At 50.3% G+C, this 13,445-nt stretch overlaps 2 long non-coding RNA genes across 2 annotated transcripts; one reads left to right on the plus strand and one right to left on the minus strand.

The window, feature by feature from the left end:
• Positions 1-68: 68 nt before the first annotated feature.
• On the minus strand, positions 69-6,096 carry LOC123567152 (uncharacterized). The gene is made up of 5 exons (XR_012419544.1): positions 5,928-6,096; positions 2,295-2,392; positions 1,890-2,175; positions 1,716-1,786; positions 69-401 (listed from the first exon to the last, which is right to left on the minus strand). It is a non-coding gene; the product is annotated as an uncharacterized lncRNA (long non-coding RNA).
• LOC135965671 (uncharacterized) lies at positions 2,227-11,291 on the plus strand. Its single transcript, XR_010578731.2, has 2 exons — positions 2,227-2,558; positions 11,049-11,291. It is a non-coding gene; the product is annotated as an uncharacterized lncRNA (long non-coding RNA).
• The last annotated feature ends 2,154 nt before the right edge of the window (positions 11,292-13,445 follow it).

Consider the following 13,445-nt stretch of genomic DNA (forward strand, 5'->3'; position numbering starts at 1 on the left):
CTGCCCTCCTGGAGCTTACAGTCTAGTGCAGAGAACACAACAAACCAATAAGCATGCATATGACATAATTTCAGGTATTATTTTTATTTATTTATTTATTTTTGAGACACAGTCTCACTCTGTCACCCAGGTTGGAGTGCAGTGGTGCCATCTTGGTCACTGCAGCCTCCACCTCCTGGGTTCCAGTGATTCTCATGCCTCAGCCTGCCAAGTAACTGGGACTCCAGGTACACACCACCACGTTGGCTAATTTTTGTATAAGTAGAGGTGGGATTTTGCCATGTTGCCCAGACTGGTCTCGAACTCCTGTCCTCAAGTAATTCACCCACCTCGGCCTCCCAAAGTGCTGGGATAACAGGCATGAGCCACCGTACCCAGCCTAATTTCAGGTATTGATGACACTACAAAGGAAAATAAAGCAGGAGGCGTGTTGGTGTGGGTGGAGGCATTGTTGCAAGTGGGGTGCATGGGGAGGGTGTCTCTGAGGAGGCTTGAGCAGAGCCAGAGGAGCCGTATCCTGTGTGCATATGGAATGCATAAGAAATGCTAGCAGAAGAGCCTCACATGTAGGAAAGAGCCAATAAATGGTGGGTCATCATCTTATTACACACAGCAGAGCGAAAGGAAGGGAGGGATTGAAATCCATTTCCCAAGGTCTGCGGCAGTCACAGAGAGTGACAGAAGATTCCCTGGGCTGGCAGGTGGAGCAGCAGCCCTGCTCATGGTGTGGGGAGTGGGGAGCCCTGGACCTGAGGAGACCCAGTTCTGGGTGGCCTTGAGCGAGCCACCGTCTGGGCCTCAGTTTCCTCATTTGGAAAACAGGGCCGATAATGCCCACTTTGTGAAACTGGGGGGTGCCATGGGCTGAATGATGACCCCTCCAAATCATTATGTTGAGATTCTAACCCCCAGTACCTCCGAATGTTACTGTATTTGGAAATAAGGCCTTTAAAGGGGTAATTAAGTGGCTAGGCACAATGGTTCACACCTGTAATCCCAGCACTTTGGGAAGTCGAGGAGGGCAGATTATTTGAGGTCAGGAGTTTGAGACCAGCCTGGCCAACATGGTGAAACCCTATCTCTATGAAAAATACAAAAAGTAGCCGGGCGTGGTGGTGCACATCTGTAATCCTAGCTACCCAGGAGGCTGGGGCAGGAGAATTGCTGGAAACCAGGAGGCAGGGGTTGCAGTGAGCCGAGATCGCACCACTGCACCCCAGCCTGGCCCACAAAGTGAAACTCCCTCTTCCGGGGGTGGGGGGGGGAAAGAGGTAATTAAGTAAAAATGAGGTCATTAGGGTGGACCCTAATCCAATATAATCGTTGTCTTCATAGGAAGAGGAAATTTGGACACAGACACAAACAGAGGGAGGGCCATGTAAGCCCAGAGCAAGAAGGCAGCCATCTACAAGCCTCGGGAGAGGCTGCGGGAGAAACCAGCCCCACTCACACCTTGACAACAATCTCTGTTGTTTAAATCACACAGTGTTACGGCGAGCCCTGCAAACTGAGATGGGGTTGATGTGGAAATACGGCTGGGCACACAGGAGACCCTCAGTGGAGGCTGATTTCTGTGGCCCAGTGCCACATGGAGCCCGACCATTGGCTGAGCTGGAGGCCTGATTGTGACCACTCAACATCTCTGTTAAGCTCAGGGTCTGCCTTGAGATCCTGCACTTACCACGGAGTGGCCCTGCCTTGGGGCCCCATCTCACCTCTTTCTGCCCTCTTTTCTGGTTCATGACTCAGCCATCCACTAACGTCTCATGGTAGCACTGTGGCCACTCTGTAAACGACAGCACCACTGGCGTCTCACTGGGGGCCAGTCTGGAAGAGGGAGACCACCGAGACATTTCGGACAGAAGGGATGGGATACAGGCGTTGCTTACACAGAGGACGGATGAGCCGAGATGCAGAAAGGCCAGGTGAGGCACTGGCCACAGCTGGAGGCGCTCCGCCCTAGGCCAGCGGGACAGAAGGAAGCTGGGTCCGAGAAGCCAGGGCTGGAGCCACAGTGGGGGCTGCCTGGTAGGAGCCGACCAGGGAGGGAGGGTCTGTCGGGCCGGGGCAGGCGTTCTTTGCTTTCCGATCCAAGCCCCGCCCTCTGCAGCTCTGTTCTGTCTGCCCCGGAGCTGACCCTGCGGCGCCTTTCCCAGGCTCCCGTCCGGTGAGTTCCTATTGGCCAACGGGAGGCCCCAGTCGGAGAGCGCCCCGGGACAGGCCCCTGTGCCTCCGGCTTTGCGGAGTGACGCAGGCCCCGGGCTACAGCAACCTTACCAGCCCCTCCAGCTTACAGGTGGCAGTGGCTCTTTGCAGCTGCGATTTCTTTCTCGGAGCGTCCTCCCCATCCGGTACGGCCTCTGCCTCCACCATCGTCTCTGTAACCCGTTCCCTGTGGGAGAGTCCCTGTTGCAGCGTTCAGAGGTTTCGGTTTTCCGGCTGAACTTAACGCGAGGGAAGGCGCTGACGGCAAGGTGGCAGGTGACCAGCCCAGCAGGCCGCCCAGGCCTCCCCTACCTACAGACAGAAGCGCCGAGGCCTGCGGAGGGGAGAGGCAGGTGGGTGTGGGGGATCGGGGGCAGCCCTGGAGTCCAGACAGGCCTTGTTTTGTCCCAGGAAGAAAATTCCAACACAGACCACAACACCGATGGACCTGGAAAACACTGTGCTCAGTGAAAGAAGTCAGACACACAAGGACAATGTTGTATGAGGTACCTGGGATGGGCAGATTCTGAGAGACGGAAAATAGAATAGAGGTTACCTGGAGAGAGGAGGTAATTGTTGAATGAGGACAGAGTTTGTGTCGGGGATGATAGAAAAGTTTTGGATACAGAGAGTGATGACAAGTATACAGCATTGTGAGTTTTCTTTTCTTTTCTTTTCTTTTTCTGTGACAAGGTCTTACTCTGTTGCCCAGGCTGGACTGCAGTGGTGCAATCCTAGCTCGCTGCAGCTTCGACCTCCCGTGCTCAAGTGATTCTCCCACCTCAGTCTCCTGAGTAGTTGGGACTACAGGTGCATGCCACCACGCCTGGCTGATTTTTCTTGTATTTTTTTTTGGTAGAGATGGGGGTATCGCTATGTTGCCCAGGCTGGTCTTGAACAATTGGGCTCAAGTAATTCTCCCGCCTTGGCCTCCCAAAGTGCTGGGATTACAGGTGTGAGGGTGTGAGCCACTGTGCCTGGTGTGAATGTATTTAATGCCACTGAATTTTACACTTAATGGTGAAAATGATAAATATTCTGTTAAATATTTTACCACAATAAAAAAAATCTGTGACAGTTGTCAGAATGAAAACCTTCACAAATAGAGAAAGACCATGAAAAGGGAAGTCTCATGCTTATATACCTGATAAAGAATGACTGTAAGAACTACAACCCTTGGCTGGGCGCAGTGGCTCACGTTTGTAATCCGAGCACTTTGGGAGGCCGAGGCAGGTGGAACACCTGGGGTCATGAGTTTGAGACCAGCCTGGCCAACATGGTGAAACACTGTCTCTATTAAAAATACAAAAAAAGATTAGCCGGGCGTGATGGCGGGCGCCTGTAATTCCAGCTACTCAGGAGACTGAGTCAGGAGAATAGCTTGAACCTGGGAGGCGGAGGTTGCAGTGAGCTGAGATCGCGCCACTGCACTCCAGCCTGGGTGACAGAGTGAGACTCTGTCTCAAAAATTAAAAAAAAAAAAAAAAAAAAAAGAAGCCGGGCACGGTGGCTCACACCTGTAATCCCAGCACTTTGGGAGGCTGAGGCGGATGGATTACCTGAGGTTGGGAGTTTGAGACCAGCCTGGCCAACATGGAGAAACCCCATCTCTACTAAAAATACAAAATTAGCCATGTGTGGTGGCGCATGCCTGTAATACCAGCTACTTGGGAGGCTGAGACAGGAGAATCGCTTGAGCCCAGGAGACCGAGGTTGCGGTGAGCCGAGATAGTGCCACTGCAGTACAGCCTGGACATCAAGCGCAAAACTCTGTCTCAAAAAATATATATATATTTATTTTTAGAGACAAGGTCTTGCTCTGTTGCCTAGGCTGGAGTGCAGTCATGGCTCACTGGAGCCTTGAACTCCTGGGCTCAAGCAATCCTCCTGCCTCAGCCTCCCAACTATCTGAGACTACAGGCAGGCACCACTATGTCCAGTTAATTTTTAAATTTTTTTATAGAGGTGGGGTCTCACTATGTTGCACAGGCTGGTCTAGAAAATTTTAAATTAAATATGTAACTCACATTTACAGTTCACATTATTTATTTATTTATTTATTTATTGACACAGAGTCTTGCTGTGTTGCCCAGGCTGGAGTGCAGTGGCATGATCTCGGCTCACTGCAACCTCTGCCTCCTGGGTTCAAGTGATTCCCCTGTCTCAGCCTCCCGAGTAGCTGGGATTACAGGCGCCCACCACCACGCCCAGTTAATTTTTGTATTTTTAGTAGAGACAGGGTTTCACCATGTTGGCCAGGCTGGTCTTGAACTCCTGGCCTCATGATCCACCCGCCTTGGCCTCCCAAAGTGCTGGGATTACAGGCATGAGCCACCATGCCCAACTGCAGACATCTTTTTGTTTTGTTTTTTCTTTGGAGATGGCATCTCACTCTGTCACCCAGGAGGGAGTACAGTGGCATGATACCTGCTCACTGCAGCCTCGACCTCCTGGATTCAAGCGATCCTCCCACCTCAGCCTCCTGAGTAGCTGGGGCTACAGGTGTGCAACACCACGCCTGGCTAATTAAAAAGGTGACAGAGAGACCCTGTCTCAAAAAGCAAACAAACAAAAAACCACGTGTGTGCAGGTGTGTGTGTGTGTGTGTGTGTGTGTGTGGGGAGAGAGAGAGAAAGAGACGAGGAGGATATGATACATCAAATGTAGTAAAATGAAAACATTTGGGAAATATTTGAAGTATTTGTAACTTTTCTTTAAGTCTGAAAGTATTTTAAAATTAAAAAAAAGAAATAACATAAAAGGTAAATAGTGCCAGGTGTGGTGGTGCACGCCTGAAATCCCAGCACTTTGGGAGGCTGAGGCAGGTAGATCACCTGAGGTCAGGAGTTCGAGACCAGCCTGGCCAACATGGTGAAACCTCATCTCTACTAAAAATACAAAAATTAGCCAGGTATAGTGGTGGGTACTTGTAGTCCCAGCTACTTGGGAGGCTGAGGCAGGAGAATTGCTTGAATCCAGGAGGTGGAGGTTGCAGTGAGCTGAGATTGCACCACTGCACTCCAGCCTGGGTGACAAAGCAAGACTCTGTCTCCATAAAAAAAAAAAAAAAAAAGAAAGAAGAAAAAGGGTGAATAGTACCAAGTGGTGGTGGAAGATACGGGATATAAAACCCTTGGGCACAGCTGGTGTGAGTGGAGAGGGGATAGCCTTTCTGTAGAGCACCTGGTACTTAGTCAGATTAGTCCCCCCATCCCCTGCAACCCATTCCCAAGCCAAAGTCCCAGAGACATCCTCACGCCAGCCCTGGAGGGTGCAAGGAGGCGGCAGCTGACCTTATCTGTGGTGGGGCAAGTTGGGGGTCACTTGGGTGTCTACCCCAGGGACTGGGCGGCTGAGACTGGGGACTGCTCACAGAAAGGACCGTGGAGGAGCCACAGCCACAAAACCCTTAACACAAGTGTTCATGCACAAAGTAGCCACATGTGTTTTGCAGGGACACATTCCAGCAAAAAGACACAAAGTGACAGAATGGCTGCCTTTGAGTGGGGGTGAGAAGAGGTGGATGGCAGGTACCAGAAGAGAAGGGAATAAATATATGAAGAAAAACGACCCCCTCGGGCAGTGCCTGGCACAGCATAAGTGCCCAGGAAACAGAGGCCCAGCTGCTCACGTTCTGGGCAGCAGGGCTGGGACCAGCGCCGGCTTCCTGGTTAAGGAGGTCACCCTTTCCTCTTGAGGGGTCTGAGTATGCATGTCAGTACCTGGTGGGCACGCAGCACCCAGCTGACCGGGGGCCTTCCCCTCTGTGGGTGTCACCGGCCTGGCCCTGAGAACTGGATGAAAGCTGGAATAATTCTTCCTGTAATAAAGCAAATGCGACCATGTTCAACCTTTCCCTTCATTTCAGAGGCTTCCCGCACCCGATGCCTCCCACAGCCTCAGGCTGAGTCCCCAGGTGCTCCAGTGGGGGTGGCAATGCTGAGCACTGAGTTGGTTTCCATAGTTTTCATCATTAAAATGTTTAAATGACTAGGCTGGGCACGATTGCTCAGGCCTGTAATCCCAGCACTTTGGGAAGCCGAGGTAGGTGGATCACTTGAGCCCAGGAGTTTGAGACCAGCCTGGGCAACATGGCAAAATCCTGTCTCTACAAAATGCAAAAAAATTAGCTGGGTGTGGTGGCACTACAGGTGCCTGTAGTCCCAGCTACTTGGGAGGCTGAGATGTGAGGACTGCTTGAGCCTGGGGAGGTTGAGGTTGCAGTGAGCTGTGATCGTGCCACTGCACTCTAGCCTGGGTGACAGTGACAGACCCTGTCTCCAAATAAATAAATGAATAAAACTAGCCTGGCATGGTGGCATGTGCCTGTGGTCCCAGCTACTTGGGAGGCAGAGGGAAGGGCATCTGAGTCTGCGGGGTTGAGGCTGCAGTGAGCTGTGATGGTGCCAATGTACTTGAGCCTAGGCTACAGAGATCTTACCTAAAAAAAGCCTAAATGAAAGTGTGGCGAGGAGCAGGCTTGAGTTATATTCATGCTGAGCTCTTCAGGATAGATTCTCAAAAAAAGTGGCACTGGTGGGGCTCTCCCTCTGTTTATTCACTAATCTGTTTTATTTTTTATCTTTATTTATTTATTTATTTATTTATTTATTTAATTTTTTTTTTGAGACGGAGTCTGGCTCTGTTGCCCAGGCTGGAGTGCAGTGGCCGGATCTCAGCTCCCTGCAAGCCCCGCCTCCCGGGTTCACGCCATTCTCCTGCCTCAGCCTCCCGAGTAGCTGGGAGTACAGGCACCCGCCACCTCGCCTGGCTAATTTTTTTTGTATTTTTAGTAAGAGACGGGGTTTCACCGTGTTAGCCAGGATGGTCTTGATCTCCTGACCTCATGATCCGCCCGTCTTGGCCTCCCAAAGTGCTGGGATTACAGGCTTGAGCCACCGCGCCCGGTCTATTTTTTTTTATCTACTTTTTTTGAGATGGAGTTTCACTCTGTCACCCAGGCTGGAGTGCAGTGGCACGATCTCGGCTCACTGCAACATCCATCTCCTGGGTTCGAGCGATTCTCCCACCTCGGTCTCCAAGTAACTGGGATTACAGGCATGCGCTACCACGTTCAGCTAATTTTTAGTAGAGACAAAGTTTCACCATGTTGGCCAGGCTGGTCTTGAACTCCTGACCTCAAGTGATCCACCCGCTTTGGCCTCCCAAAGTGCTGGGATTACAGGTGAGAGTCACCACGACCCACCCATTTTAACATTTAATTGGGTAAGCTGCAGATACCCCTCAAGATGTCAGTGTGCATGTCATTAACTAGAGTCCAATACTTGTTTCTCTGTCTGTAAAGCTTACATTTGATGAACTGCACAACTCTTAGGTGTACTTTTGATTACTTTTTTTTTGAGATGGAGTTTTGCTCTGTCACCAAGACTAGAGTACAGTGGTGTGATCTCTGCTCACTGCAACCTCTGCCTCCTGGGTTCAAGTGATTCTTCTGCCTCAGCCTCCTGAGCAGTTGGGATTACAGGCGCCCGCCACCGCGCCTGGCTAATTTTTTGTATTTTTAGTAGAGATGGGGTTTCACCATGTTGGCCAGGCTGGTCTTGAACTCCTGACCTCAAGTGATCCACCCGCCTCAGCCTCCCAAAGTACTGGGATTACAAGTGTGAGCCACCGCGCCCAGCCACTTTTGATTACTTTTGACAAATGCATCTAGCTGCACTGCCCAGACTCCCTCCAAGATATTAAACATGCGGTGGGTTGAATTGTGTCCCCCAAGAAGATATGTTCAAGTCCCAACCCCTGGGACCTGTGAATGTGACCTTATTTGGAAATAGGGGCTTGCAGATGTAACCCAACTGAAGACGAGCTCATTCTGGAGTAGGGTGCACTGTAAATCCAATGAGTGGTGTTTACATAAGAGAAAGGAGAGGGAGATTTGGAGGTGAACACACACAGAGGGAAGAAGGCACTGGAAGGGGAGGCTGTTGGAAGATGAAGGCAGAGATTGGGGTCATGCAGCTAGAGCCAAGGAACATGATGAATGGCAGGCAAGCACCATGGACGAGGCAAGGAAGGATTCGTCCCCAGAACCTCCAGAGGGAGCAGGGCCCTGGTTTCAAGGGAGAATAAATTTCTGTTGTTTTGGGTTTGTGGTATCTTATCATGGTGGCCCTAGGAAACTCACATGAAACACGTACCATCACCCCAGTGAGCACCCTTGTCCCCTCCCCAGTTGTGCTCTCCCGCAACTGGCAACCACCGTTCTGATATTTTCCTCATGGGAAATGAGCCTCATGAGCCTGTTCTAGAGCTCTATACAGATGGGAACACACAGGAAGTTCTTGGTGTCTGGTATCTTTCACTCACACAAGATCTGAGATCTACTGTTGCAGCTATCAGTGCTGGCACGCCTATAATTAAAGTCCATTTACTTGAAGAGGAAGTAAAATTTGAAGTTGAGGAGGAGGGGAGTAGGCAGTAAGCTTTCTCTTTTTTTTTTGAGACTGAGTTTCGCTCTTGTTGCCCAGGCTAGAGTGCAATGGCGTGATCTTGGCTTACCGCAACCTCCGCCTCCCGGATTCAAGCGATTCTCCTGCCTCAGCCTACCGAGTAGCTCGGATTACAGGCATGCACCACCACGCCCGGCTAAGTTTTGTATTTTTAGTAGAGATGGGGTTTTGCCATATTGGTCAGGCTGGTCTCGAACTCCCGCCGACCTCAGGTGATCCGCCCGCCTCGGCCTCCCAAACTGCTGGGATTACAAGCGTGAGCCACCAATCCCGGCCTGTAAGCTTTCTCTTTAAAGCTGGGCTTGAGGCCCCCTCTTCCCGGGGGTCTCTGGCCCTCAGGCGCCTCGACCTGAAGCTGTTTCCCAGTTCAGAGGTTGCAGAGATCGCAGGCGGGGCTTCCGCGCCACCTTGTGGCCATTCTAGGCAGTGCAACCCGTGATGCCTGTGGTGGGGCGTGGGGGTGGGGGTGGGGTGGGGAAGGTGGGGTGGGCCCTCAAGTCACTGAGCACCTACTCAGCGCCTGCATGATTCCACTGTATGTGTGTGGGGGCAGAGATGACCTAGATTGGGCAGACCCTAGAGGGGTTCCCAGGAGAGGGAGATTGCACAACACTAACTCCAGTAGGGTGGATGGAGTGAGGCCCAGAGGCCTGAAGTCCAGCTAGAGCCTGGAGCAGGGGACAGTAATGGACTTGGGCATTCAGGGAACATTTCCCTGGGCATCTCTACAGCTGGGGATGGAAAGGAAGGGTGTTAAAGGCAAGGGAACAGCACAGCCAAGGTGTGGAAACAGGACCCGGCAACATTCTGCACCCAACCAATCATAAGGTAATACGTGTCCATGGTGAACATTTTTTTTTTTTCTTTTTAGAGACAGGGTCTTGCTCTGTCACCCAGGCTGGAGTGCAGTGACACAATCATGGCTCACTGCAGCCTTGACCTCTTGGGCCCAAGAGATCCTCTTGCCTCAATCTCCTGAATGTCTGGGACTGCAGATGCACACCACCATGCCTGGCTAGTTTTGGACTTTTTTTTATAGATGGGGGTCTCGCTGTGTTGACTGGCTTGTCTTGAACTCCTGGCCTCAACTGATCCTCCTGCTTTGGCCTCTCAAAGTGCTGGGATTACAGGCGTGAGCCCCCACGCTCGGCCCCATGGTGAACTGTTTTTTTTTTTTTTCTTTTTTGAGACAGGGTCTTGTTCTGTTGCCCAGGCTGGAGTGCAGTGGCATGATCTCGGCTCACTGCAGCCTCTGCTTCCCGGGCTCAAGTGATTCTCCTGCCTCAGCCCTCCGAGTAGTTGGGATTACAGAGTCGCATCACCATGCCTGGCTAATTTTTGTATTTTTAGTAGAGATGGGGTTTCACCATGTTGGCCAATCTGGTCATGAACTCCTGAGCTCAAATGATCCACCCGCCTTGGCCTCCCCAAAGCGCTGGGATTACAGGTGTGAGCCACCGCGCCCGGCTGGCTTAAGTCTTAAGCAGCAGCTTCCACTTTTGTGTTCTGGGGGAGGCTAGCAGCTATGTAAGAAGTCTGTGCTGGTTGCAAAAAGTGCAAGGTTTAAAAAAAAAAAAGGCCGGGTGCGGTGGCTCACGCCTGTAATCCCAGCACTTTGGGAGGCCGAGACGGGCGGATCACGAGGTCAGGAGATCGAGACCATCCTGGCTAACACGGTGAAACCCCGTCTCTACTAAAAAAATACAAAAAACTAGCCGGGCGAGGTGGCGGGCGCCTATAGTCCCAGCTACTCGGGAGGCTGAGGCAGGAGAATGGCGTGAACCCGGGAGGCGGAGCTTGCAGTGAGCTGAGATCCGGCCACCGCACTCCAGCCTGGGTGACAGAGCGAGACTCCGTCTCAAAAAAAAAAAAAAAAAAAAAAAGACTGTTCTGAGACCACATGGCAAGGCCACGAGGCAAGAGAGGCCAGGAGGAGAGGCCACTTGAAGGGACAACTTGCAGCATGTGCAGAGGCCACATGGGGAGTAAGAAACTGCCAGAGGGAGCACTGAGGAACTAAGGCAGCAGACACATGATCCAGCCAGCCATCTGCCACTCAGGCCAGCCGAGCTGAGGTGCCACACATGCAGCACAGAAGCCACTGTAGACACTTGGAGCAGAGACAAGCTGTCCCCTCATGCTCTGTCCTAATTCCTCACCCACAGGATTATGAGCAAATACATTGGTGGTTATTTTAAGCCCTTAAAAAACAGAATTACTGGCGGGGTGTGGCAACTCACACCTGTAATCCCAACACTTTGGGAGGCCGAGGTGGGTGGATCACTTGAGGTCAGGAGTTTGAGACTAGCCTGGCCTACGTGGCGAAACCCTGTCTACTAAAAATACAAATTTTTTTTTATTTTGTATTTTTAGGGCGTGGTGGCAAACATCTGTAATCCAGCTATTCGGGAGGCTGAGGCACAAGAGCTGCTTGGACCTGGGAAGTGGAATTTGCAGTGAGCTGAAATCTGAGATCATGCCACTGCACTTCAGCTTGGGCAACAAAGTGAGACTCTGTCTCAAAAAATAAATAAATAAATAAATAAATTACTGTATAATCCAGTAACCACCACTGGGTATATATTCCATGGAAATGAATCTAGTATGTTGAAGAAATATCTGCGTTCGCACGTTGATTGCAGCATTATTCACTAAGTTTTGAGGTGTGTCATTACATGGCGGCAGCCAGAACCCCTGGCCCTCGACTACTACTGTTGCTGGTTTCTTGTGACCCTTCCAACACGAACCTCTGCATCCTCAAATACATGAAGCTGGGCACGGTGGCACACGCCTGCAGTCCCAGCTACTCAGGAGGCTGAGGTGGGAGGATCACCAGAGCCCAGGAGTTTGAGGATGGGGTGTGCTATGATCTCACTGTGAACAGCCACTGCACTCCAGCCTGAGTGAGACCATTTCTAAACAGACAAACAAACCAAAAATAATATGTATATTCCCACTCCTCCCCTCATTTATGTGGGGCTCACACACCACACATCTGGCCTGCTCTTGGCTTTTTTTTTTTTTTCCAATTAATGATAGATCTTGGAGATTGTTCTAGGTGTGTACTGTTCAATATAGTAGTCACTAGTCCAGGAGGTGATTTAAATTTATTTAAAAAAATTAAGTTTTATGTATTTTTTAAAATAGAGCAATCCTCCTGCCTCAGCCTCCCAAGTAGCTGGGACTACAGGCACACACCACCATGCCTGGCTTATTTTTTTTTGAGACGGAGTCTCACTCTGTTGCCCAGGATGCAGTGCAGTGGCACGATCTCGGCTCACTGCAACCTCTGCCACCTGGGTTCAAGTGATTCTCCTGCCTCAGCCTCCTGAGTAGCTGGGATTACAGGCACCTGCCACTGTGCCTGGCGAATTTTTTGTGAGTTTTTAGTAGAGATGGGGTTTGACCATCTTGGCCAGGCTGGTCTTGAACTCCTGACCTCATGATCCACCCACCTCGGCCTCCCAAAGTGCTGGGATTACGGGTGTGAACCACTGCACCTGGCCTTAACTTAAATACAATTCAATAAAATTAAAAATTCAGTTCCTCAAGTACACTAGCCACGTTTCAGGAATTCAACAAACACACATGGCTGATAGCTGCCATATCAACCCAGATAGAGAACATGTCCATCATTCTAGAAGGTTCTGTTGGACAGTGCTGGTCTAAATCCTCTCCCATGGAGCTGCCTCATTCTTCTTAGTGTTCTTTGGTAATGACAGCCACTGACGTTACCTCACAAGCTTTGCTATTGTAAAGCATTTGCCATTGTCCATTTGTCTTTAAGCAAGTATGAGTGTCTTGGTGGCATAAATGCTTTGCATTTCTGGGTCCAGTGACATTTCCCATTTTGATGGGCATGGCCAGATTGGAACTGGAGGTTATACCACTTTGCACAGCTACTGAAACTGTAAGCGTGCCTGTTTTTCCACACCTTCATCAACACTGTGTCATTCACATTTTAAAAATATTTTAGTTAATGGCAAAGGTTTTCCAGACAAACATGGCTTTACCAGGCCCCTGCCCTGCCTGTTGCCTCTCAAGTCACAATGCCAGTGGGCACCTTTCCACAGGTGAAGATCCATCTTTTGTTTGTTAGAAATGAGATCTTCCTGTATTGCCCAGGCTGGTCTCGAACTCCTGGGCACAAGGGAACGTCCTGCCTCAGCCTCCCAAAGTGCTGGGATTACAGGTGTGAACCACTGCGCCTGGCCCATGTTGGCCTTTTTTTTCAAATTGGAGTAAAATATGCAGAACATAAAACTTACCGTATTAACCATTTTAAGTGCACAGTTCAGTGCCATTAAGGACATTCACGCTGTTGGGTAATCATCACCACTATCCATCTCCAGAGCCCTTTCCATCTTCCGAAACAGTAACTCTACATCCATTAAACAAGAACTTCCTCCCACCTCAGCTTCTGGCAAGCACTGTTCTATTTTCTGTCTTTATGAATCTGACTACTCAAGGTACTTCATGCAGGTGGTATCATGCAGCATTTATCCTTTTGTGACTGGCTTATTTCACTTAGCACAATATCCTTAAGGTTCATCCGTGTTGTAGCCTGTGTCAGAATCTTCTTCCTTTTTAAGGCTAAATAACATTCTATTGTACAGACACACTGCATTTTGTCCATTCATCCATCGATGGACATGAGTTGCTTCCACCTCTTTTTTTTTTTTAAACAGAGTCTTGCTCTGTCACCCAGGCTGGAGTGCAGTGGTGCGATCTTGGCTCACTGCAACCTCCACCTCCAGGGTTCAAGCGATT

This window comes from Macaca fascicularis, chromosome 10 (assembly GCF_037993035.2).
Source record: "Macaca fascicularis isolate 582-1 chromosome 10, T2T-MFA8v1.1".
Classification (NCBI taxonomy): Eukaryota; Metazoa; Chordata; class Mammalia; order Primates; family Cercopithecidae; genus Macaca; species Macaca fascicularis.